The 21,653-nt window shown below is 43.4% G+C and overlaps 26 non-coding genes across 26 annotated transcripts; all 26 read right to left on the reverse strand.

The window, feature by feature from the left end:
- Positions 1–105: 105 nt before the first annotated feature.
- On the reverse strand, positions 106–188 carry TRNAL-AAG (transfer RNA leucine (anticodon AAG)). The gene has a single exon. It is a non-coding gene; the product is annotated as a tRNA-Leu (tRNA).
- A 186-nt stretch (positions 189–374) lies between these two features.
- TRNAL-CAG (transfer RNA leucine (anticodon CAG)) lies at positions 375–457 on the reverse strand. Its single transcript has one exon. It is a non-coding gene; the product is annotated as a tRNA-Leu (tRNA).
- A 632-nt stretch (positions 458–1,089) lies between these two features.
- TRNAL-UAG (transfer RNA leucine (anticodon UAG)) lies at positions 1,090–1,172 on the reverse strand. Its single transcript has one exon. It is a non-coding gene; the product is annotated as a tRNA-Leu (tRNA).
- Positions 1,173–2,196: 1,024 nt separating this feature from the next.
- On the reverse strand, positions 2,197–2,279 carry TRNAL-AAG (transfer RNA leucine (anticodon AAG)). The gene has a single exon. It is a non-coding gene; the product is annotated as a tRNA-Leu (tRNA).
- Positions 2,280–2,465: 186 nt separating this feature from the next.
- On the reverse strand, positions 2,466–2,548 carry TRNAL-CAG (transfer RNA leucine (anticodon CAG)). Its single transcript has one exon. It is a non-coding gene; the product is annotated as a tRNA-Leu (tRNA).
- A 632-nt stretch (positions 2,549–3,180) lies between these two features.
- TRNAL-UAG (transfer RNA leucine (anticodon UAG)) lies at positions 3,181–3,263 on the reverse strand. The gene has a single exon. It is a non-coding gene; the product is annotated as a tRNA-Leu (tRNA).
- Positions 3,264–4,287: 1,024 nt separating this feature from the next.
- TRNAL-AAG (transfer RNA leucine (anticodon AAG)) lies at positions 4,288–4,370 on the reverse strand. The gene has a single exon. It is a non-coding gene; the product is annotated as a tRNA-Leu (tRNA).
- Positions 4,371–4,556: 186 nt separating this feature from the next.
- On the reverse strand, positions 4,557–4,639 carry TRNAL-CAG (transfer RNA leucine (anticodon CAG)). The gene has a single exon. It is a non-coding gene; the product is annotated as a tRNA-Leu (tRNA).
- Positions 4,640–5,271: 632 nt separating this feature from the next.
- Positions 5,272–5,354, reverse strand: TRNAL-UAG (transfer RNA leucine (anticodon UAG)). Its single transcript has one exon. It is a non-coding gene; the product is annotated as a tRNA-Leu (tRNA).
- A 1,024-nt stretch (positions 5,355–6,378) lies between these two features.
- TRNAL-AAG (transfer RNA leucine (anticodon AAG)) lies at positions 6,379–6,461 on the reverse strand. Its single transcript has one exon. It is a non-coding gene; the product is annotated as a tRNA-Leu (tRNA).
- A 186-nt stretch (positions 6,462–6,647) lies between these two features.
- Positions 6,648–6,730, reverse strand: TRNAL-CAG (transfer RNA leucine (anticodon CAG)). The gene has a single exon. It is a non-coding gene; the product is annotated as a tRNA-Leu (tRNA).
- Positions 6,731–7,362: 632 nt separating this feature from the next.
- On the reverse strand, positions 7,363–7,445 carry TRNAL-UAG (transfer RNA leucine (anticodon UAG)). The gene has a single exon. It is a non-coding gene; the product is annotated as a tRNA-Leu (tRNA).
- Positions 7,446–8,469: 1,024 nt separating this feature from the next.
- Positions 8,470–8,552, reverse strand: TRNAL-AAG (transfer RNA leucine (anticodon AAG)). The gene has a single exon. It is a non-coding gene; the product is annotated as a tRNA-Leu (tRNA).
- Positions 8,553–10,560: 2,008 nt separating this feature from the next.
- TRNAL-AAG (transfer RNA leucine (anticodon AAG)) lies at positions 10,561–10,643 on the reverse strand. The gene has a single exon. It is a non-coding gene; the product is annotated as a tRNA-Leu (tRNA).
- Positions 10,644–10,829: 186 nt separating this feature from the next.
- TRNAL-CAG (transfer RNA leucine (anticodon CAG)) lies at positions 10,830–10,912 on the reverse strand. The gene has a single exon. It is a non-coding gene; the product is annotated as a tRNA-Leu (tRNA).
- Positions 10,913–11,544: 632 nt separating this feature from the next.
- TRNAL-UAG (transfer RNA leucine (anticodon UAG)) lies at positions 11,545–11,627 on the reverse strand. Its single transcript has one exon. It is a non-coding gene; the product is annotated as a tRNA-Leu (tRNA).
- A 1,287-nt stretch (positions 11,628–12,914) lies between these two features.
- On the reverse strand, positions 12,915–12,997 carry TRNAL-CAG (transfer RNA leucine (anticodon CAG)). The gene has a single exon. It is a non-coding gene; the product is annotated as a tRNA-Leu (tRNA).
- A 632-nt stretch (positions 12,998–13,629) lies between these two features.
- On the reverse strand, positions 13,630–13,712 carry TRNAL-UAG (transfer RNA leucine (anticodon UAG)). Its single transcript has one exon. It is a non-coding gene; the product is annotated as a tRNA-Leu (tRNA).
- A 1,024-nt stretch (positions 13,713–14,736) lies between these two features.
- On the reverse strand, positions 14,737–14,819 carry TRNAL-AAG (transfer RNA leucine (anticodon AAG)). Its single transcript has one exon. It is a non-coding gene; the product is annotated as a tRNA-Leu (tRNA).
- Positions 14,820–15,005: 186 nt separating this feature from the next.
- Positions 15,006–15,088, reverse strand: TRNAL-CAG (transfer RNA leucine (anticodon CAG)). The gene has a single exon. It is a non-coding gene; the product is annotated as a tRNA-Leu (tRNA).
- Positions 15,089–15,720: 632 nt separating this feature from the next.
- On the reverse strand, positions 15,721–15,803 carry TRNAL-UAG (transfer RNA leucine (anticodon UAG)). Its single transcript has one exon. It is a non-coding gene; the product is annotated as a tRNA-Leu (tRNA).
- A 1,024-nt stretch (positions 15,804–16,827) lies between these two features.
- TRNAL-AAG (transfer RNA leucine (anticodon AAG)) lies at positions 16,828–16,910 on the reverse strand. The gene has a single exon. It is a non-coding gene; the product is annotated as a tRNA-Leu (tRNA).
- Positions 16,911–17,096: 186 nt separating this feature from the next.
- Positions 17,097–17,179, reverse strand: TRNAL-CAG (transfer RNA leucine (anticodon CAG)). Its single transcript has one exon. It is a non-coding gene; the product is annotated as a tRNA-Leu (tRNA).
- A 2,008-nt stretch (positions 17,180–19,187) lies between these two features.
- TRNAL-CAG (transfer RNA leucine (anticodon CAG)) lies at positions 19,188–19,270 on the reverse strand. Its single transcript has one exon. It is a non-coding gene; the product is annotated as a tRNA-Leu (tRNA).
- Positions 19,271–19,902: 632 nt separating this feature from the next.
- TRNAL-UAG (transfer RNA leucine (anticodon UAG)) lies at positions 19,903–19,985 on the reverse strand. Its single transcript has one exon. It is a non-coding gene; the product is annotated as a tRNA-Leu (tRNA).
- A 1,291-nt stretch (positions 19,986–21,276) lies between these two features.
- Positions 21,277–21,359, reverse strand: TRNAL-CAG (transfer RNA leucine (anticodon CAG)). Its single transcript has one exon. It is a non-coding gene; the product is annotated as a tRNA-Leu (tRNA).
- Positions 21,360–21,653: the final 294 nt, after the last annotated feature.

The following is a 21,653-nucleotide window of genomic DNA, read 5'->3' on the forward strand; positions in this document are numbered from 1 at the left end:
TTTGCAGTTGAAACTGAAGTTTGGTACTTATTCAGATATTATTTACATTGCCAATTTTTAGCTGAGATTCTAAAGGAACTGAGAGAGAAAATGGAATTCAAGTTTTGTCAGAAGTGGGATTCGAACCCACGCCTCCAGGAGAGACTGCGGCCTTAACGCAGCGCCTTAGACCACTCGGCCATCCTGACCCCATGCTGCATTTTCATCTAAAGGGTGAGAAAGATATTAGGAACCAAAAAATGCACAGAGCTTAGGCCAATAGTGGCTAGAGCAAGAAAAAAACTCACTGCACTCTTCCAAGAAGACAATCCTATAAGCCACTGCGAGGGAAATGATCATATTTCTCAAGAAAAAAATTAGAGTAAACACAGGACTGTCAGAAGTGGGATTTGAACCCACGCCTCCAGAGGAGACTGCGACCTGAACGCAGCGCCTTAGACCACTCGGCCATCCTGACTTGCTTTCACAGCATCTTCCAGAGGCCAGACAGCCATGCAGGTGAGGTACTGAAAAGGAATGCCCTCAATTTATTTATCCTATTATATGCACTTCCAACAGATCTTTGAACAATCTGTACAGAGCAGGACCTATGGAGAACTCTTTAGAACTTTGAGGCGAACAAAGAGTAAGTGCTATTCACCAGCCACTTGAACGGCTCAAAGCTGCTTTGAAATTGAGACAATAGCCACCTCTTGGCTGGCTAAAGCAATTTCAACAAGGGATCTCAAAGTCACAACATAGGGTGGAGTATGCAAATTTAAGCAGCCCCTGATCAAAGCCCTGAGGAAATTGCTGTAAGTGTGCTGGAGTCCAGTTGTCTACCAGATGAATGGCATTCTTCCAAATTTGCTGGGCCCGTCTGGCCAGGGCATACAAGAGCATGACTCTTCCAGATGACCTCTTACATGGGTCCTATGCTCATTTGGTAAGGATTGCGCTTTGTCAGCAAGACGTTATAGAACCTAAATATATGAGAAACCCCATCTCTCTTGACAAGAGGAGAACGGAATAACGTGCCAAGTGAAGACCAACAGATGCAACTTCCATCAGATGTTAACCTGATAAAGGAGATTAAATCTCCAAAAGGCATGTCAGAAGTGGGATTTGAACCCACGCCTCCAAAGGAGACTGTGGCCTAAACACAGCGCCTTAGACCTCTCGGCCATCCTGACAGTATATGCTTTTAAGAAATGAATAAAAGTTACTCAGAAACGTCTACCTCAATGCAAGCCTGAAATAATTTAAACCTTCAAACACAAGGTGCAACTTTATGCACAGGACAATAAACACAGAAGAACACATACGAAAGCACTTTATTTCACAGGTATACAGTTTTCATGCTTTTAGAACACCACATACCTCTCACCAGCTATTTAGGGTCCTGTATCCGACTCACAACATTTCCTTGCCTGCGACCTCTCTCTCTACACAAACAACTACAGCACAGGAAGTAGGAAGGCAATAGGTGGGGCAGTTTATGCAAATTTATGCTGCCAATGTGCCTTGCAGATTCATGCAGGATTTCTAGATCCTTGCTGGATACAAGAGAGTAGGCCTTGTTCCAGATAAACTATCCCTAGCAGGGAAAGTCTGAGCACAGGCACTCTTTTGCTCTTTAGCCCCTGGCCTGGGACTCACCCTCACTTGCTGAGGCGTGAAATTCTGCATACCAACTTTGCACAGAAGGTATGTTTGTGGTTGTTTGGGGATGGGTGGGAGGTCAAGAGCAGGGAAAAGCAGGTCTCCTTCACTACTAGACTCCTCTTCTATGCCTCCCTGCCATTCACTCACTCTGTCTTTGTTTCATTCTCTCCTTCCACAACACTCCTTCTCACTCACTCGCTCTATCACTTGTATTTTTGCCCTTGCTCTGCATTCTATAGTGGAAACATCTCTTGAATGAAGCATCTGAAAATGACGTGACATAAAATTTAAAACCTCCTTATTGGAAACCTAAAACATCACAAGACTTAATGTAACCCATTTCTTTCATAAAAAAGATTTTTAAAGTACCCCACAAAACAAATATAAAACACCACGAGTGCTAGAAGAATATTACATTAACGTTAAAGATAGAATAGGGCAAATGCATTTGCAGTTGAAACTGAAGTTTGGTACTTATTCAGATATTATTTACATTGCCAATTTTTAGCTGAGATTCTAAAGGAACTGAGAGAGAAAATGGAATTCAAGTTTTGTCAGAAGTGGGATTTGAACCCACGCCTCCAGGAGAGACTGCGGCCTTAACGCAGCGCCTTAGACCACTCGGCCATCCTGACCCCATGCTGTTTTTTCATCTAAAGGGTGAGAAAGATATTAGGAACCAAAAAATGCACAGAGCTTAGGCCAATAGTGGCTAGAGCAAGAAAAAAACTCACTGCACTCTTCCAAGAAGACAATCCTATAAGCCACTGCGAGGGAAATGATCATATTTCTCAAGAAAAAAATTAGAGTAAACACAGGACTGTCAGAAGTGGGATTTGAACCCACATCTCCAGAGGAGACTGCGACCTGAACGCAGCGCCTTAGACCACTCGGCCATCCTGACTTGCTTTCCCAGCATCTTCCAGAGGCCAGACAGCCATGCAGGTGAGGTACTGAAAAGGAATGCCCTCAATTTATTTATCCTATTATATGCACTTCCAACAGATCTTTGAACAATCTGTACAGAGCAGGACCTATGGAGAACTCTTTAGAACTTTGAGGCGAACAAAGAGAAAGTGCTATTCACCAGCCATTTGAACGGCTCAAAGCTGCTTTGAAATTGAGACAATAGCCACCTCTTGGCTGGCTAAAGCAATTTCAACAAGGGATCTCAAAGTCACAACATAGGGTGGAGTATGCAAATTTAAGCAGCCCCTGATCAAAGCCCTAAGGAAATTGCTGTAAGTGTGCTGGAGTCAAGTTGTCTACCAGATGCATGGCATTCTTCCAAATTTGCAGGGCCCGTCTGGCCAGGGCATACAAGAGCATGACTCTTCCAGATGACCTCTTACATGGGTCCTATGCTCATTTGGTAAGGATTGCGCTTTGTCAGCAAGACGTTATAGAACCTAAATATATGAGAAACCCCATCTCTCTTGACAAGAGGAGAACGGAATAACGTGCCAAGTGAAGACCAACAGATGCAACTTCCATCAGATGTTAACCTGATAAAGGCGATTAAATCTCCAAAAGGCATGTCAGAAGTGGGATTCGAACCCACGCCTCCAAAGGAGACTGTGGCCTAAACACAGCGCCTTAGACCTCTCGGCCATCCTGACAGTATAGGCTTTTAAGAAATGAATAAAAGTTACTCAGAAACGTCTACCTCCATGCAAGCCTGAAATAATTTAAACCTTCAAACACAAGGTGCAACTTTATGCACAGGACAATAAACACAGAAGAACACATACGAAAGCACTTTATTTCACAGGTATACAGTTTTCATGCTTTTAGAACACCACATACCTCTCACCAGCTATTTAGGGTCCTGTATCCGACTCACAACATTTCCTTGCCTGCGACCTCTCTCTCTACACAAACAACTACAGCACAGGAAGTAGGAAGGCAATAGGTGGGGCAGTTTATGCAAATTTATGCTGCCAATGTGCCTTGCAGATTCATGCAGGATTTCTAGATCCTTTCTGGATACAAGAGAGTAGGCCTTGTTCCAGATAAACTATCCCTAGCAGGGAAAGTCTGAGCACAGGCACTCTTTTGCTCTTTAGCCCCTGGCCTGGGACTCACCCTCACTTGCTGAGGCGTGAAATTCTGCATACCAACTTTGCACAGAAGGTATGTTTGTGGTTGTTTGGGGATGGGTGGGAGGTCAAGAGCAGGGAAAAGCAGGTCTCCTTCACTACTAGACTACTCTTCTATGCCTCCCTGCCGTTCACTCACTCTGTCTTTGTTTCATTCTGTCCTTCCACAACACTCCTTCTCACTCACTCGCTCTATCACTTGTATTTTTGCCCTTGTTCTGCATTCTATAGTGGAAACATCTCTTGAATGAAGCATCTGAAAATGACGTGACATAAAATTTAAAACCTCCTTATTGGAAACCTAAAACATCACAAGACTTAATGTAACCCATTTCTTTCATAAAAAAGATTTTTAAAGTACCCCACAAAAGAAATATAAAACACCACGAGTGCTAGAAGAATATTACATTAACGTTAAAGATAGAATAGGGCAAATGCATTTGCAGTTGAAACTGAAGTTTGGTACTTATTCAGATATTATTTACATTGCCAATTTTTAGCTGAGATTCTAAAGGAACTGAGAGAGAAAACGGAATTCAAGTTTTGTCATAAGTGGGATTCGAACCCACGCCTCCAGGAGAGACTGCGGCCTTAACGCAGCGCCTTAGACCACTCGGCCATCCTGACCCCATACTGCATTTTCATCTAAAGGGTGAGAAAGATATTAGGAACCAAAAAATGCACAGAGCTTAGGCCAATAGTGGCTAGAGCAAGAAAAAAACTCACTGCACTCTTCCAAGAAGACAATCCTATAAGCCACTGCGAGGGAAATGATCATATTTCTCAAGAAAAAAATTAGAGTAAACACAGGACTGTCAGAAGTGGGATTTGAACCCACGCCTCCAGAGGAGACTGCGACCTGAACGCAGCGCCTTAGACCACTCGGCCATCCTGACTTGCTTTCCCAGCATCTTCCAGAGGCCAGACAGCAATGCAGGTGAGGTACTGAAAAGGAATGCCCTCAATTTATTTATCCTATTATATGCACTTCCAACAGATCTTTGAACAATCTGTACAGAGCAGGACCTATGGAGAACTCTTTAGAACTTTGAGGCGAACAAAGAGAAAGTGCTATTCACCAGCCACTTGAACGGCTCAAAGCTGCTTTGAAATTGAGACAATAGCCACCTCTTGGCTGGCTAAAGCAATTTCAACAAGGGATCTCAAAGTCACAACATAGGGTGGAGTATGCAAATTTAAGCAGCCCCTGATCAAAGCCCTGAGGAAATTGCTGTAAGTGTGCTGGAGTCCAGTTGTCTACCAGATGAATGGCATTCTTCCAAATTTGCTGGGCCCGTCTGGCCAGGGCATACAAGAGCATGACTCTTCCAGATGACCTCTTACATGGGTCCTATGCTCATTTGGTAAGGATTGCGCTTTGTCAGCAAGACGTTATAGAACCTAAATATATGAGAAACCCCATCTCTCTTGACAAGAGGAGAACGGAATAACGTGCCAAGTGAAGACCAACAGATGCAACTTCCATCAGATGTTAACCTGATAAAGGAGATTAAATCTCCAAAAGGCATGTCAGAAGTGGGATTCGAACCCACGCCTCCAAAGGAGACTGTGGCCTAAACACAGCGCCTTAGACCTCTCGGCCATCCTGACAGTATAGGCTTTTAATAAATGAATAAAAGTTACTCAGAAACGTCTACCTCCATGCAAGCCTGAAATAATTTAAACCTTCAAACACAAGGTGCAACTTTATGCACAGGACAATAAACACAGAAGAACACATACGAAAGCACTTTATTTCACAGGTATACAGTTTTCATGCTTTTAGAACACCACATACCTCTCACCAGCTATTTAGGGTCCTGTATCCGACTCACAACATTTCCTTGCCTGCGACCTCTCTCTCTACACAAACAACTACAGCACAGGAAGTAGGAAGGCAATAGGTGGGGCAGTTTATGCAAATTTATGCTGCCAATGTGCCTTGCAGATTCATGCAGGATTTCTAGATCCTTGCTGGATACAAGAGAGTAGGCCTTGTTCCAGATAAACTATCCCTAGCAGGGAAAGTCTGAGCACAGGCACTCTTTTGCTCTTTAGCCCCTGGCCTGGGACTCACCCTCACTTGCTGAGGCGTTAAATTCTGCATACCAACTTTGCACAGAAGGTATGTTTGTGGTTGTTTGGGGATGGGTGGGAGGTCAAGAGCAGGGAAAAGCAGGTCTCCTTCACTACTAGACTCCTCTTCTATGCCTCCCTGCCATTCACTCACTCTGTCTTTGTTTCATTCTCTCCTTCCACAACACTCCTTCTCACTCACTCGCTCTATCACTTGTATTTTTGCCCTTGCTCTGCATTCTATAGTGGAAACATCTCTTGAATGAAGCATCTGAAAATGACGTGACATAAAATTTAAAACCTCCTTATTGGAAACCTAAAACATCACAAGACTTAATGTAACCCATTTCTTTCATAAAAAAGATTTTTAAAGTACCCCACAAAACAAATATAAAACACCACGAGTGCTAGAAGAATATTACATTAACGTTAAAGATAGAATAGGGCAAATGCATTTGCAGTTGAAACTGAAGTTTGGTACTTATTCAGATATTATTTACATTGCCAATTTTTAGCTGAGATTCTAAAGGAACTGAGAGAGAAAATGGAATTCAAGTTTTGTCAGAAGTGGGATTCGAACCCACGCCTCCAGGAGAGACTGCGGCCTTAACGCAGCGCCTTAGACCACTCGGCCATCCTGACCCTATGCTGCTTTTTCATCTAAAGGGTGAGAAAGATATTAGGAACCAAAAAATGCACAGAGCTGAGGCCAATAGTGGCTAGAGCAAGAAAAAAACTCACTGCACTCTTCCAAGAAGACAATCCTATAAGCCACTGCGAGGGAAATGATCATATTTCTCAAGAAAATAATTAGAGTAAACACAGGACTGTCAGAAGTGGGATTTGAACCCACGCCTCCAGAGGAGACTGCGACCTGAACGCAGCGCCTTAGACCACTCGGCCATCCTGACTTTCTTTCCCAGCATCTTCCAGAGGCCAGACAGCCATGCAGGTGAGGTACTGAAAAGGAATGCCCTCAATTTATTTATCCTATTATATGCACTTCCAACAGATCTTTGAACAATCTGTACAGAGCAGGACCTATGGAGAACTCTTTAGAACTTTGAGGCGAACAAAGAGAAAGTGCTATTCACCAGCCACTTGAACGGCTCAAAGCTGCTTTGAAATTGAGACAATAGCCACCTCTTGGCTGGCTAAAGCAATTTCAACAAGGGATCTCAAAGTCACAACATAGGGTGGAGTATGCAAATTTAAGCAGCCCCTGATCAAAGCCCTAAGGAAATTGCTGTAAGTGTGCTGGAGTCCAGTTGTCTACCAGATGCATGGCATTCTTCCAAATTTGCAGGGCCCGTCTGGCCAGTGCATACAAGAGCATGACTCTTCCAGATGACCTCTTACATGGGTCCTATGCTCATTTGGTAAGGATTGCGCTTTGTCAGCAAGACGTTATAGAACCTAAATATATGAGAAACCCCATCTCTCTTGACAAGAGGAGAACGGAATAACGTGCGAAGTGAAGACCAACAGATGCAACTTCCATCAGATGTTAACCTGATAAAGGAGATTAAATCTCCAAAAGGCATGTCAGAAGTGGGATTCGAACCCACGCCTCCAAAGGAGACTGTGGTCTAAACACAGCGCCTTAGACCTCTCGGCCATCCTGACAGTATAGGCTTTTAAGAAATGAATAAAAGTTACTCAGAAACGTCTACCTCCATGCAAGCCTGAAATAATTTAAACCTTCAAACACAAGGTGCAACTTTATGCACAGGACAATAAACACAGAAGAACACATACGAAAGCACTTTATTTCACAGGTATACAGTTTTCATGCTTTTAGAACACCACATACCTCTCACCAGCTATTTAGGGTCCTGTATCCGACTCACAACATTTCCTTGCCTGCGACCTCTCTCTCTACACAAACAACTACAGCACAGGAAGTAGGAAGGCAATAGGTGGGGCAGTTTATGCAAATTTATGCTGCCAATGTGCCTTGCAGATTCATGCAGGATTTCTAGATCCTTGCTGGATACAAGAGAGTAGGCCTTGTTCCAGATAAACTATCCCTAGTAGGGAAAGTCTGAGCACAGGCACTCTTTTGCTCTTTAGCCCCTGGCCTGGGACTCACCCTCACTTGCTGAGGCGTGAAAATCTGCATACCAACTTTGCACAGAAGGTATGTTTGTGGTTGTTTGGGGATGGGTGGGAGGTCAAGAGCAGGGAAAAGCAGGTCTCCTGCACTACTAGACTCCTCTTCTATGCCTCCCTGCCATTCACTCACTCTGTCTTTGTTTCATTCTCTCCTTCCACAACACTCCTTCTCACTCACTCGCTCTATCACTTGTATTTTTGCCCTTGCTCTGCATTCTATAGTGGAAACATCTCTTGAATGAAGCATCTGAAAATGACGTGACATAAAATTTAAAACCTCCTTATTGTAAACCTAAAACATCACAAGACTTAATGTAACCCATTTCTTTCATAAAAAAGATTTTTAAAGTACCCCACAAAACAAATATAAAACACCACGAGTGCTAGAAGAATATTACATTAACGTTAAAGATAGAATAGGGCAAATGCATTTGCAGTTGAAACTGAAGTTTGGTACTTATTCAGATATTATTTACATTGCCAATTTTTAGCTGAGATTCTAAAGGAACTGAGAGAAAAAATGGAATTCAAGTTTTGTCAGAAGTGGGATTCGAACCCACGCCTCCAGGAGAGACTGCGGCCTTAACGCAGCGCCTTAGACCACTCGGCCATCCTGACCCCATGGTGCTTTTTCATCTAAAGGGTGAGAAAGATATTAGGAACCAAAAAATGCACAGAGCTTAGGCCAATAGTGGCTAGAGCAAGAAAAAAACTCACTGCACTCTTCCAAGAAGACAATCCTATAAGCCACTGCGAGGGAAATGATCATATTTCTCAAGAAAAAAATTAGAGTAAACACAGGACTGTCAGAAGTGGGATTTGAACCCACGCCTCCAGAGGAGACTGCGACCTGAACGCAGCGCCGTAGACCACTCGGCCATCCTGACTTGCTTTCCCAGCATCTTCCAGAGGCCAGACAGCCATGCAGGTGAGGTACTGAAAAGGAATGCCCTCAATTTATTTATCCTATTATATGCACTTCCAACAGATCTTTGAACAATCTGTACAGAGCAGGACCTATGGAGAACTCTTTAGAACTTTGAGGCAAACAAAGAGAAAGTGCTATTCACCAGCCACTTGAACGGCTCAAAGCTGCTTTGAAATTGAGACAATAGCCACCTCTTGGCTGGCTAAAGCAATTTCAACAAGGGATCTCAAAGTCACAACATAGGGTGGAGTATGCAAATTTAAGCAGCCCCTGATCAAAGCCCTGAGGAGATTGCTGTAAGTGTGCTGGAGTCCAGTTGTCTACCAGATGAATGGCATTCTTCCAAATTTACAGGGCCCGTCTGGCCAGGGCATACAAGAGCATGACTCTTCCAGATGACCTCTTACATGGGTCCTATGCTCATTTGGTAAGGATTGCGCTTTGTCAGCAAGACGTTATAGAACCTAAATATATGAGAAACCCCATCTCTCTTGACAAGAGGAGAACGGAATAACGTGCCAAGTGAAGACCAACAGATGCAACTTCCATCAGATGTTAACCTGATAAAGGAGATTAAATCTCCAAAAGGCATTTCAGAAGTGGAATTCGAACCCACGCCTCCAAAGGAGACTGTGGCCTAAACACAGCGCCTTAGACCTCTCGGCCATCCTGACAGTATAGGCTTTTAATAAATGAATAAAAGTTACTCAGAAACGTCTACCTCCATGCAAGCCTGAAATAATTTAAACCTTCAAACACAAGGTGCAACTTTATGCACAGGACAATAAACACAGAAGAACACATACGAAAGCACTTTATTTCACAGGTATACAGTTTTCATGCTTTTAGAACACCACATACCTCTCACCAGCTATTTAGGGTCCTGTATCCGACTCACAACATTTCCTTGCCTGCGACCTCTCTCTCTACACAAACAACTACAGCACAGGAAGTAGGAAGGCAATAGGTGGGGCAGTTTATGCAAATTTATGCTGCCAATGTGCCTTGCAGATACATGCAGGATTTCTAGATCCTTGCTGGATACAAGAGAGTAGGCCTTGTTCCAGATAAACTATCCCTAGCAGGGAAAGTCTGAGCACAGGCACTCTTTTGCTCTTTAGCCCCTGGCCTGGGACTCACCCTCACTTGCTGAGGCATGAAATTCTGCATACCAACTTTGCACAGAAGGTATGTTTGTGGTTGTTTGGGGATGGGTGGGAGGTCAAGAGCAGGGAAAAGCAGGTCTCCTTCACTACTAGACTCCTCTTTTATGCCTCCCTGCCGTTCACTCACTCTGTCATTGTTTCATTCTCTCCTTCCACAACACTCATTCTCACTCACTCGCTCTATCACTTGTATTTTTGCCCTTGCTCTGCATTCTATAGTGGAAACATCTCTTGAATGAAGCATCTGAAAATGATGTGACATAAAATTTAAAACCTCCTTATTGGAAACCTAAAACATCACAAGACTTAATGTAACCCATTTCTTTCATAAAAAAGATTTTTAAAGTACCCCACAAAAGAAATATAAAACACCACGAGTGCTAGAAGAATATTACATTAACGTTAAAGATAGAATAGGGCAAATGCATTTGCAGTTGAAACTGAAGTTTGGTACTTATTCAGATATTATTTACATTGCCAATTTTTAGCTGAGATTCTAAAGGAACTGAGAGAGAAAATGGAATTCAAGTTTTGTTAGAAGTGGGATTCGAACCCACGCCTCCAGGAGAGACTGCGGCCTTAACGCAGCGCCTTAGACCACTCGGCCATCCTGACCCCATGGTGCTTTTTCATCTAAAGGGTGAGAAAGATATTAGGAACCAAAAAATGCACAGAGCTTAGGCCAATAGTGGCTAGAGCAAGAAAAAAACTCACTGCACTCTTCCAAGAAGACAATCCTATAAGCCACTGCGAGGGAAATGATCATATTTCTCAAGAAAAAAATTAGAGTAAACATAGGACTGTCAGAAGTGGGATTTGAACCCACGCCTCCAGAGGAGACTGCGACCTGAACGCAGCGCCTTAGACCACTCGGCCATCCTGACTTGCTTTCCCAGCATCTTCCAGAGGCCAGACAGCCATGCAGGTGAGGTACTGAAAAGGAATGCCCTCAATTTATTTATCCTATTATATGCACTTCCAACAGATCTTTGAACAATCTGTACAGAGCAGGACCTATGGAGAACTCTTTAGAACTTTGAGGCAAACAAAGAGAAAGTGCTATTCACCAGCCACTTGAACGGCTCAAAGCTGCTTTGAAATTGAGACAATAGCCACCTCTTGGCTGGCTAAAGCAATTTCAACAAGGGATCTCAAAGTCACAACATAGGGTGGAGTATGCAAATTTAAGCAGCCCCTGATCAAAGCCCTGAGGAGATTGCTGTAAGTGTGCTGGAGTCCAGTTGTCTACCAGATGAATGGCATTCTTCCAAATTTGCAGGGCCCGTCTGGCCAGGGCATACAAGAGCATGACTCTTCCAGATGACCTCTTACATGGGTCCTATGCTCATTTGGTAAGGATTGCGCTTTGTCAGCAAGACGTTATAGAACCTAAATATATGAGAAACCCCATCTCTCTTGACAAGAGGAGAACGGAATAACGTGCCAAGTGAAGACCAACAGATGCAACTTCCATCTGATGTTAACCTGATAAAGGAGATTAAATCTCCAAAAGGCATGTCAGAAGTGGGATTCGAACCCACGCCTCCAAAGGAGACTGTGGCCTAAACACAGCGCCTTAGACCTCTCGGCCATCCTGACAGTATAGGCTTTTAATAAATGAATAAAAGTTACTCAGAAACGTCCATGCAAGCCTGAAATAATTTAAACCTTCAAACACAAGGTGCAACTTTATGCACAGGACAATAAACACAGAAGAACACATACGAAAGCACTTTATTTCACAGGTATACAGTTTTCATGCTTTTAGAACACCACATACCTCTCACCAGCTATTTAGGGTCCTGTATCCGACTCACAACATTTCCTTGCCTGCGACCTCTCTCTCTACACAAACAACTACAGCACAGGAAGTAGGAAGGCAATAGGTGGGGCAGTTTATGCAAATTTATGCTGCCAATGTGCCTTGCAGATTCATGCAGGATTTCTAGATCCTTGCTGGATACAAGAGAGTAGGCCTTGTTCCAGATAAACTATCCCTAGCAGGGAAAGTCTGAGCACAGGCACTCTTTTGCTCTTTAGCCCCTGGCCTGGGACTCACCCTCACTTGCTGAGGCATGAAATTCTGCACACCAACTTTGCACAGAAGGTATGTTTGTGGTTGTTTGGGGATGGGTGGGAGGTCAAGAGCAGGGAAAAGCAGGTCTCCTTCACTACTAGACTACTCTTCTATGCCTCCCTGCCGTTCACTCACTCTGTCTTTGTTTCATTCTCTCCTTCCACAACACTCCTTCTCACTCATTCGCTCTATCACTTGTATTTTTGCCCTTGCTCTGCATTCTATAGTGGAAACATCTCTTGAATGAAGCATCTGAAAATGACGTGACATAAAATTTAAAACCTCCTTATTGGAAACCTAAAACATCACAAGACTTAATGTAACCCATTTCTTTCATAAAAAAGATTTTTAAAGTACCCCACAAAACAAATATAAAACACCACGAGTGCTAGAAGAATATTACATTAACGTTAAAGATAGAATAGGGCAAATGCATTTGCAGTTGAAACTGAAGTTTGGTACTTATTCAGATATTATTTACATTGCCAATTTTTAGCTGAGATTCTAAAGGAACTGAGAGAGAAAATGGAATTCAAGTTTTGTCAGAAGTGGGATTCGAACCCACGCCTCCAGGAGAGACTGCGGCCTTAATGCAGCACCTTAGACCACTCGGCCATCCTGACCCCATGCTGCATTTTCATCTAAAGGGTGAGAAAGATATTAGGAACCAAAAAATGCACAGAGCTTAGGCCAATAGTGGCTAGAGCAAGAAAAAAACTCACTGCACTCTTCCAAGAAGACAATCCTATAAGCCACTGCGAGGGAAATGATCATATTTCTCAAGAAAAAAATTAGAGTAAACAAAAGACTGTCAGAAGTGGGATTTGAACCCACGCCTCCAGAGGAGACTGCGACCTGAACGCAGCGCCTTAGACCACTCGGCCATCCTGACTTGCTTTCCCAGCATCTTCCAGAGGCCAGACAGCCATGCAGGTGAGGTACTGAAAAGGAATGCCCTCAATTTATTTATCCTAGCATATGCACTTCCAACAGATCTTTGAACAATCTGTACAGAGCAGGACCTATGGAGAACTCTTTAGAACTTTGAGGCGAACAAAGGGAAAGTGCTATTCACCAGCCACTTGAACGGCTCAAAGCTGCTTTGAAATTGAGACAATAGCCACCTCTTGGCTGGCTAAAGCAATTTCAACAAGGGATCTCAAAGTCACAACATAGGGTGGAGTATGCAAATTTAAGCAGCCCCTGATCAAAGCCCTAAGGAAATTGCTGTAAGTGTGCTGGAGTCCAGTTGTCTACCAGATGCATGGCATTCTTCCAAATTTGCAGGGCCCGTCTGGCCAGGGCATACAAGAGCATGACTCTTCCAGATGACCTCTTACATGGGTCCTATGCTCATTTGGTAAGGATTGCGCTTTGTCAGCAAGACGTTATAGAACCTAAATATATGAGAAACCCCATCTCTCTTGACAAGAGGAGAACGGAATAACGTGCCAAGTGAAGACCAACAGATGCAACTTCCATCAGATGTTAACCTGATAAAGGAGATTAAATCTCCGAAAGGCATGTCAGAAGTGGGATTCGAACCCACGCCTCCAAAGGAGACTCTGGCCTAAACACAGCGCCTTAGACCTCTCGGCCATCCTGACAGTATAGGCTTTTAAGAAATGAATAAAAGTTACTCAGAAACGTCTACCTCCATGCAAGCCTGAAATAATTTAAACCTTCAAACACAAGGTGCAACTTTATGCACAGGACAATAAACACAGAAGAACACATACGAAAGCACTTTATTTCGCAGGTATACAGTTTTCATGCTTTTAGAACACCACATACCTCTCACCAGCTATTTAGGGTCCTGTATCCGACTCACAACATTTCCTTGCCTGCGACCTCTCTCTCTACACAAACAACTACAGCACAGGAAGTAGGAAGGCAATAGGTGGGGCAGTTTATGCAAATTTATGCTGCCAATGTGCCTTGCAGATTCATGCAGGATTTCTAGAACCTTGCTGGATACAAGAGAGTAGGCCTTGTTCCAGATAAACTATCCCTAGCAGGGAAAGTCTGAGCACAGGCACTCTTTTGCTCTTTAGCCCCTGGCCTGGGACTCACCCTCACTTGCTGAGGCGTGAAATTCTGCATACCAACTTTGCACAGAAGGTATGTTTGTGGTTGTTTGGGGATGGGTGGGAGGTCAAGAGCAGGGAAAAGCAGGTCTCCTTCACTACTAGACTCCTCTTCTATGCCTCCCTGCCATTCACTCACTCTGTCTTTGTTTCATTCTCTCCTTCCACAACACTCCTTCTCACTCACTCGCTCTATCACTTGTATTTTTGCCCTTGCTCTGCATTCTATAGTGGAAACATCTCTTGAATGAAGCATCTGAAAATGACGTGACATAAAATTTAAAACCTCCTTATTGGAAACCTAAAACATCACAAGACTTAATGTAACCCATTTCTTTCATAAAAAAGATTTTTAAAGTACCCCACAAAACAAATATAAAACACCACGAGTGCTAGAAGAATATTACATTAACGTTAAAGATAGAATAGGGCAAATGCATTTGCAGTTGAAACTGAAGTTTGGTACTTATTCAGATATTATTTACATTGCCAATTTTTAGCTGAGATTCTAAAGGAACTGAGAGAGAAAATGGAATTCAAGTTTTGTCAGAAGTGGGATTTGAACCCACGCCTCCAGGAGAGACTGCGGCCTTAACGCAGCGCCTTAGACCACTCGGCCATCCTGACCCCATGCTGTTTTTTCATCTAAAGGGTGAGAAAGATATTAGGAACCAAAAAATGCACAGAGCTTAGGCCAATAGTGGCTAGAGCAAGAAAAAAACTCACTGCACTCTTCCAAGAAGACAATCCTATAAGCCACTGCGAGGGAAATGATCATATTTCTCAAGAAAAAAATTAGAGTAAACACAGGACTGTCAGAAGTGGGATTTGAACCCACACCTCCAGAGGAGACTGCGACCTGAACGCAGCGCCTTAGACCACTCGGCCATCCTGACTTGCTTTCCCAGCATCTTCCAGAGGCCAGACAGCCATGCAGGTGAGGTACTGAAAAGGAATGCCCTCAATTTATTTATCCTATTATATGCACTTCCAACAGATCTTTGAACAATCTGTACAGAGCAGGACCTATGGAGAACTCTTTAGAACTTTGAGGCGAACAAAGAGAAAGTGCTATTCACCAGCCATTTGAACGGCTCAAAGCTGCTTTGAAATTGAGACAATAGCCACCTCTTGGCTGGCTAAAGCAATTTCAACAAGGGATCTCAAAGTCACAACATAGGGTGGAGTATGCAAATTTAAGCAGCCCCTGATCAAAGCCCTAAGGAAATTGCTGTAAGTGTGCTGGAGTCAAGTTGTCTACCAGATGCATGGCATTCTTCCAAATTTGCAGGGCCCGTCTGGCCAGGGCATACAAGAGCATGACTCTTCCAGATGACCTCTTACATGGGTCCTATGCTCATTTGGTAAGGATTGCGCTTTGTCAGCAAGACGTTATAGAACCTAAATATATGAGAAACCCCATCTCTCTTGACAAGAGGAGAACGGAATAACGTGCCAAGTGAAGACCAACAGATGCAACTTCCATCAGATGTTAACCTGATAAAGGCGATTAAATCTCCAAAAGGCATGTCAGAAGTGGGATTCGAACCCACGCCTCCAAAGGAGACTGTGGCCTAAACACAGCGCCTTAGACCTCTCGGCCATCCTGACAGTATAGGCTTTTAAGAAATGAATAAAAGTTACTCAGAAACGTCTACCTCCATGCAAGCCTGAAATAATTTAAACCTTCAAACACAAGGTGCAACTTTATGCACAGGACAATAAACACAGAAGAACACATACGAAAGCACTTTATTTCACAGGTATACAGTTTTCATGCTTTTAGAACACCACATACCTCTCACCAGCTATTTAGGGTCCTGTATCCGACTCACAACATTTCCTTGCCTGCGACCTCTCTCTCTACACAAACAACTACAGCACAGGAAGTAGGAAGGCAATAGGTGGGGCAGTTTATGCAAATTTATGCTGCCAATGTGTCTTGCAGATTCATGCAGGATTTCTAGATCCTTGCTGGATACAAGAGAGTAGGCCTTGTTCCAGATAAACTATCCCTAGCAGGGAAAGTCTGAGCACAGGCACTCTTTTGCTCTTTAGGCCCTGGCTTGGGACTCACCCTCACTTGCTGAGGCGTGAAATTCTGCATACCAACTTTGCACAGAAGGTATGTTTGTGGTTGTTTGGGGATGGGTGGGAGGTCAAGAGCAGGGAAAAGCAGGTCTCCTTCACTAATAGACTCCTCTTCTATGCCTCCCTGCCGTTCACTCACTCTGTCTTTGTTTCATTCTCTCCTTCCACAACACTCCTTCTCACTCACTCGCTCTATCACTTGTATTTTTGCCCTTGCTCTGCATTCTATAGTGGAAACATCTCTTGAATGAAGCATCTGAAAATGACGTGACATAAAATTTAAAACCTCCTTATTGGAAACCTAAAACATCACAAGACTTAATGTAACCCATTTCTTTCATAAAAAAGATTTTTAAAGTACCCCACAAAAGAAATATAAAACACCACGAGTGCTAGAAGAATATTACATTAACGTTAAAGATAGAATAGGGCAAATGCATTTGCAGTTGAAACTGATGTTTGGTACTTATTCAGATATTATTTACATTGCCAATTTTTAGCTGAGATTCTAAAGGAACTGAGAGAGAAAATGGAATTCAAGTTTTGTCAGAAGTGGGATTCGAACCCACGCCTCCACGAGAGACTGCGGCCTTAACGCAGCGCCTTAGACCACTCGGCCATCCTGACCCCATGCTGCTTTTTGATCTAAAGGGTGAGAAAGATATTAGGAACCAAAAAATGCACAGAGCTTAGGCCAATAGTGGCTAGAGCAAGAAAAAAACTCACTGCACTCTTCCAAGAAGACAATCCTATAAGCCACTGCGAGGGAAATGATCATATTTCTCAAGAAAAAAATTAGAGTAAACACAGGACTGTCAGAAGTGGGATTTGAACCCACGCCTCCAGAGGAGACTGCAACCTGAACACAGCGCCTTAGACCACTCGGCCATCCTGACTTGCTTTCCCAGCATCTTCCAGAGGCCAGACAGCCATGCAGGTGAGGTACTGAAAAGGAATGCCCTCAATTTATTTATCCTATTATATGCACTTTCAACAGATCTTTGAACAATCTGTACAGAGCAGGACCTATGGAGAACTCTTTAGAACTTTGAGGCGAACAAAGAGAAAGCGCTATTCACCAGCCACTTGAACGGCTCAAAGCTGCTTTGAAATTGAGACAATAGCCACCTCTTGGCTGGCTAAAGCAATTTCAATAAGGGATCTCAAAGTCACAACATAGGGTGGAGTATGCAAATTTAAGCAGCCCCTGATCAAAGCCCTGAGGAAATTGCTGTAAGTGTGCTGGAGTCCAGTTGTCTACCAGATGAATGGCATTCTTCCAAATTTGCAGGGCCCGTCTGGCCAGGGCATACAAGAGCATGACTCTTCCAGATGACCTCTTACATGGGTCCTATGCTCATTTGGTAAGGATTGCGCTTGGTCAGCAAGACGTTATAGAACCTAAATATATGAGAAACCCCATCTCTCTTGACAAGAGGAGAACGGAATAACGTGCCAGGTGAAGACCAACAGATGCAACTTCCATCAGATGTTAACCTGATAAAGGAGATTAAATCTCCAAAAGGCATGTCAGAAGTGGGATTCGAACCCACGCCTCCAAAGGAGACTGTGGCCTAAACACAGCGCGTTAGACCTCTCGGCCATCCTGACAGTATAGGCTTTTAAGAAATGAATAAAAGTTACTCAGAAACGTCTACCTCCATGCAAGCCTGAAATAATTTAAACCTTCAAACACAAGGTGCATCTTTATGCACAGGACAATAAACACAGAAGAACAAATACGAAAGCACTTTATTTCACAGGTATACAGTTTTCATGCTTTTAGAACACCACATACCTCTCACCAGCTATTTAGGGTCCTGTATCCGACTCACAACATTTCCTTGCCTGCGACCTCTCTCTCTACACAAACAACTACAGCACAGGAAGTAGGAAGGCAATAGGTGGGGCAGTTTATGCAAATTTATGCTGCCAATGTGCCTTGCAGATTCATGCAGGATTTCTAGATCCTTGCTGGATACAAGAGAGTAGGCCTTGTTCCAGATAAACTATCCCTAGCAGGGAAAGTCTGAGCACAGGCACTCTTTTGCTCTTTAGCCCCTGGCCTGGGACTCACCCTCACTTGCTGAGGCGTGAAATTCTGCATACCAACTTTGCACAGAAGGTATGTTTGTGGTTGTTTGGGGATGGGTGGGAGGTCAAGAGCAGGGAAAAGCAGGTCTCCTTCACTACTAGACTCCTCTTCTATGCCTCCCTGCCATTCACTCACTCTGTCTTTGTTTCATTCTCTCCTTCCACAACACTCCTTCTCACTCACTCGCTCTATCACTTGTATTTTTGCCCTTGCTCTGCATTCTATAGTGGAAACATCTCTTGAATGAAGCATCTGAAAATGACGTGACATAAAATTTAAAACCTCCTTATTGGAAACCTAAAACATCACAAGACTTAATGTAACCCATTTCTTTCATAAAAAAGATTTTTAAAGTACCCCACAAAACAAATATAAAACACCACGAGTGCTAGAAGAATATTACATTAACGTTAAAGATAGAATAGGGCAAATGCATTTGCGGTTGAAACTGAAGTTTGGTACTTATTCAGATATTATTTACATTGCCAATTTTTAGCTGAGATTCTAAAGGAACTGAGAGAGAAAATGGAATTCAAGTTTTGTCAGAAGTGGGATTCAAACCCACGCCTCCACGAGAGACTGCGGCCTTAACGCAGCGCCTTAGACCACTCGGCCATCCTGACCCCATGCTGCTTTTTGATCTAAAGGGTGAGAAAGATATTAGGAACCAAAAAATGCACAGAGCTTAGGCCAATAGTGGCTAGAGCAAGAAAAAAACTCACTGCACTCTTCCAAGAAGACAATCCTATAAGCCACTGCGAGGGAAATGATCATATTTCTCAAGAAAAAAATTAGAGTAAACACAGGACTGTCAGAAGTGGGATTTGAACCCACGCCTCCAGAGGAGACTGCGACCTGAACGCAGCGCCTTAGACCACTCGGCCATCCTGACTTGCTTTCCCAGCATCTTCCGGAGGCCAGACAGCCATGCAGGTGAGGTACTGAAAAGGAATGCCCTCAATTTATTTATCCTATTATATGCACTTTCAACAGATCTTTGAACAATCTGTACAGAGCAGGACCTATGGAGAACTCTTTAGAACTTTGAGGCGAACAAAGAGAAAGTGCTATTCACCAGCCACTTGAACGGCTCAAAGCTGCTTTGAAATTGAGACAATAGCCACCTCTTGGCTGGCTAAAGCAATTTCAACAAGGGATCTCAAAGTCACAACATAGGGTGGAGTATGCAAATTTAAGCAGCCCCTGATCAAAGCCCTGAGGAAATTGCTGTAAGTGTGCTGGAGTCCAGTTGTCTACCAGATGAATGGCATTCTTCCAAATTTGCAGGGCCTGTCTGGCCAGGGCATACAAGAGCATGACTCTTCCAGATGACCTCTTACATGGGTCCTATGCTCATTTGGTAAGGATTGCGCTTTGTCAGCAAGACGTTATAGAACCTAAATATATGAGAAACCCCATCTCTCTTGACAAGAGGAGAACGGAATAACGTGCCAAGTGAAGACCAACAGATGCAACTCCCATCAGATGTTAACCTGATAAAGGAGATTAAATCTCCAAAAGGCATGTCAGAAGTGGGATTCGAACCCACACCTCCAAAGGAGACTGTGGCCTAAACACAGCGCCTTAGACCTCTCGGCCATCCTGACAGTATAGGCTTTTAAGAAATGAATAAAAGTTACTCAGAAACGTCTACCTCCATGCAAGCCTGAAATATTTTAAACCTTCAAACACAAGGTGCAACTTTATGCACAGGACAATAAACACAGAAGAACACATACGAAAGCACTTTATTTCACAGGTATACAGTTTTCATGCTTTTAGAACACCACATACCTCTCACCAGCTATTTAGGGTCCTGTATCCGACTCAGAACATTTCCTTGCCTGCGACCTCTCTCTCTACACAAACAACTACAGCACAGGAAGTAGGAAGGCAATAGGTGGGGCAGTTTATGCAAATTTATGCTGCCAATGTGCCTTGCAGATTCATGCAGGATTTCTAGATCCTTGCTGGATACAAGAGAGTAGGCCTTGTTCCAGATAAACTATCCCTAGCAGGGAAAGTCTGAGCACAGGCACTCTTTTGCTCTTTAGCCCCTGGCCTGGGACTCACCCTCACTTGCTGAGGCGTGAAATTCTGCATACCAACTTTGCACAGAAGGTATGTTTGTGGTTGTTTGGGGATGGGTGGGAGGTCAAGAGCAGGGAAAAGCAGGTCTCCTTCACTACTAGACTCCTCTTCTATGCCTCCCTGCCGTTCACTCACTCTGTCTTTGTTTCATTCTCTCCTTCCACAACACTCCTTCTCACTCACTCGCTCTATCACTTGTATTTTTGCCCTTGCTCTGCATTCTATAGTGGAAACATCTCTTGAATGAAGCATCTGAAAATGACGTGATATAAAATTTAAAACCTCCTTATTGGAAACCTAAAACATCACAAGACTTAATGTAACCCATTTCTTTCATAAAAAAGATTTTTAAAGTACCCCACAAAAGAAATATAAAACACCACGAGTGCTAGAAGAATATTACATTAACGTTAAAGATAGTATATTGCAAATGCATTTGCAGTTGAAACTGAAGTTTGGTACTTATTCAGATATTATTTACATTGCCAATTTTAGCTGAGATTCTAAAGGAACTGAGAGAGAAAATGGAATTCAAGTTTTGTCAGAAGTGGGATTCGAACCCATGCCTCCACGAGAGACTGCGGCCTTAACGCAGCGCCTTAGACCACTCGGCCATCCTGACCCCATGCTGCTTTTTCATCTAAAGGGTGAGAAAGATATTAGGAACCAAAAAATGCACAGAGCTTAGGCCAATAGTGGTTATGCAAGAAAAAAACTCACTGCACTCTTCCAAGAAGACAATCTTATAAGCCACTGCGAGGGAAATGATCATATTTCTCAAGAAAAAAATTAGAGTAAACACAGGACTGTCAGAAGTGGGATTTGAACCCACGCCTCCAGCGGAGACTGCGACCTGAACGCAGCGCCTTAGACCACTCGGCCATCCTGACTTGCTTTCCCAGCATCTTCCAGAGGCCAGACAGCCATGCAGGTGAGGTACTGAAAAGGAATGCCCTCAATTTATTTATCCTATTATATGCACTTCCAACAGATCTTTGAACAATCTGTACAGAGCAGGACCTATGGAGAACTCTTTAGAAATTTGAGGCGAACAAAGAGAAAGTGCTATTCACCAGCCACTTGAACGGCTCAAAGCTGCTTTGAAATTGAGACAATAGCCACCTCTTGGCTGGCTAAAGCAATTTCAACAAGGGATCTCAAAGTCACAACATAGGGTGGAGTAT

This window comes from Triturus cristatus, chromosome 6 (assembly GCF_964204655.1).
Source record: "Triturus cristatus chromosome 6, aTriCri1.1, whole genome shotgun sequence".
NCBI classification, from domain to species: domain Eukaryota; kingdom Metazoa; phylum Chordata; class Amphibia; order Caudata; family Salamandridae; genus Triturus; species Triturus cristatus.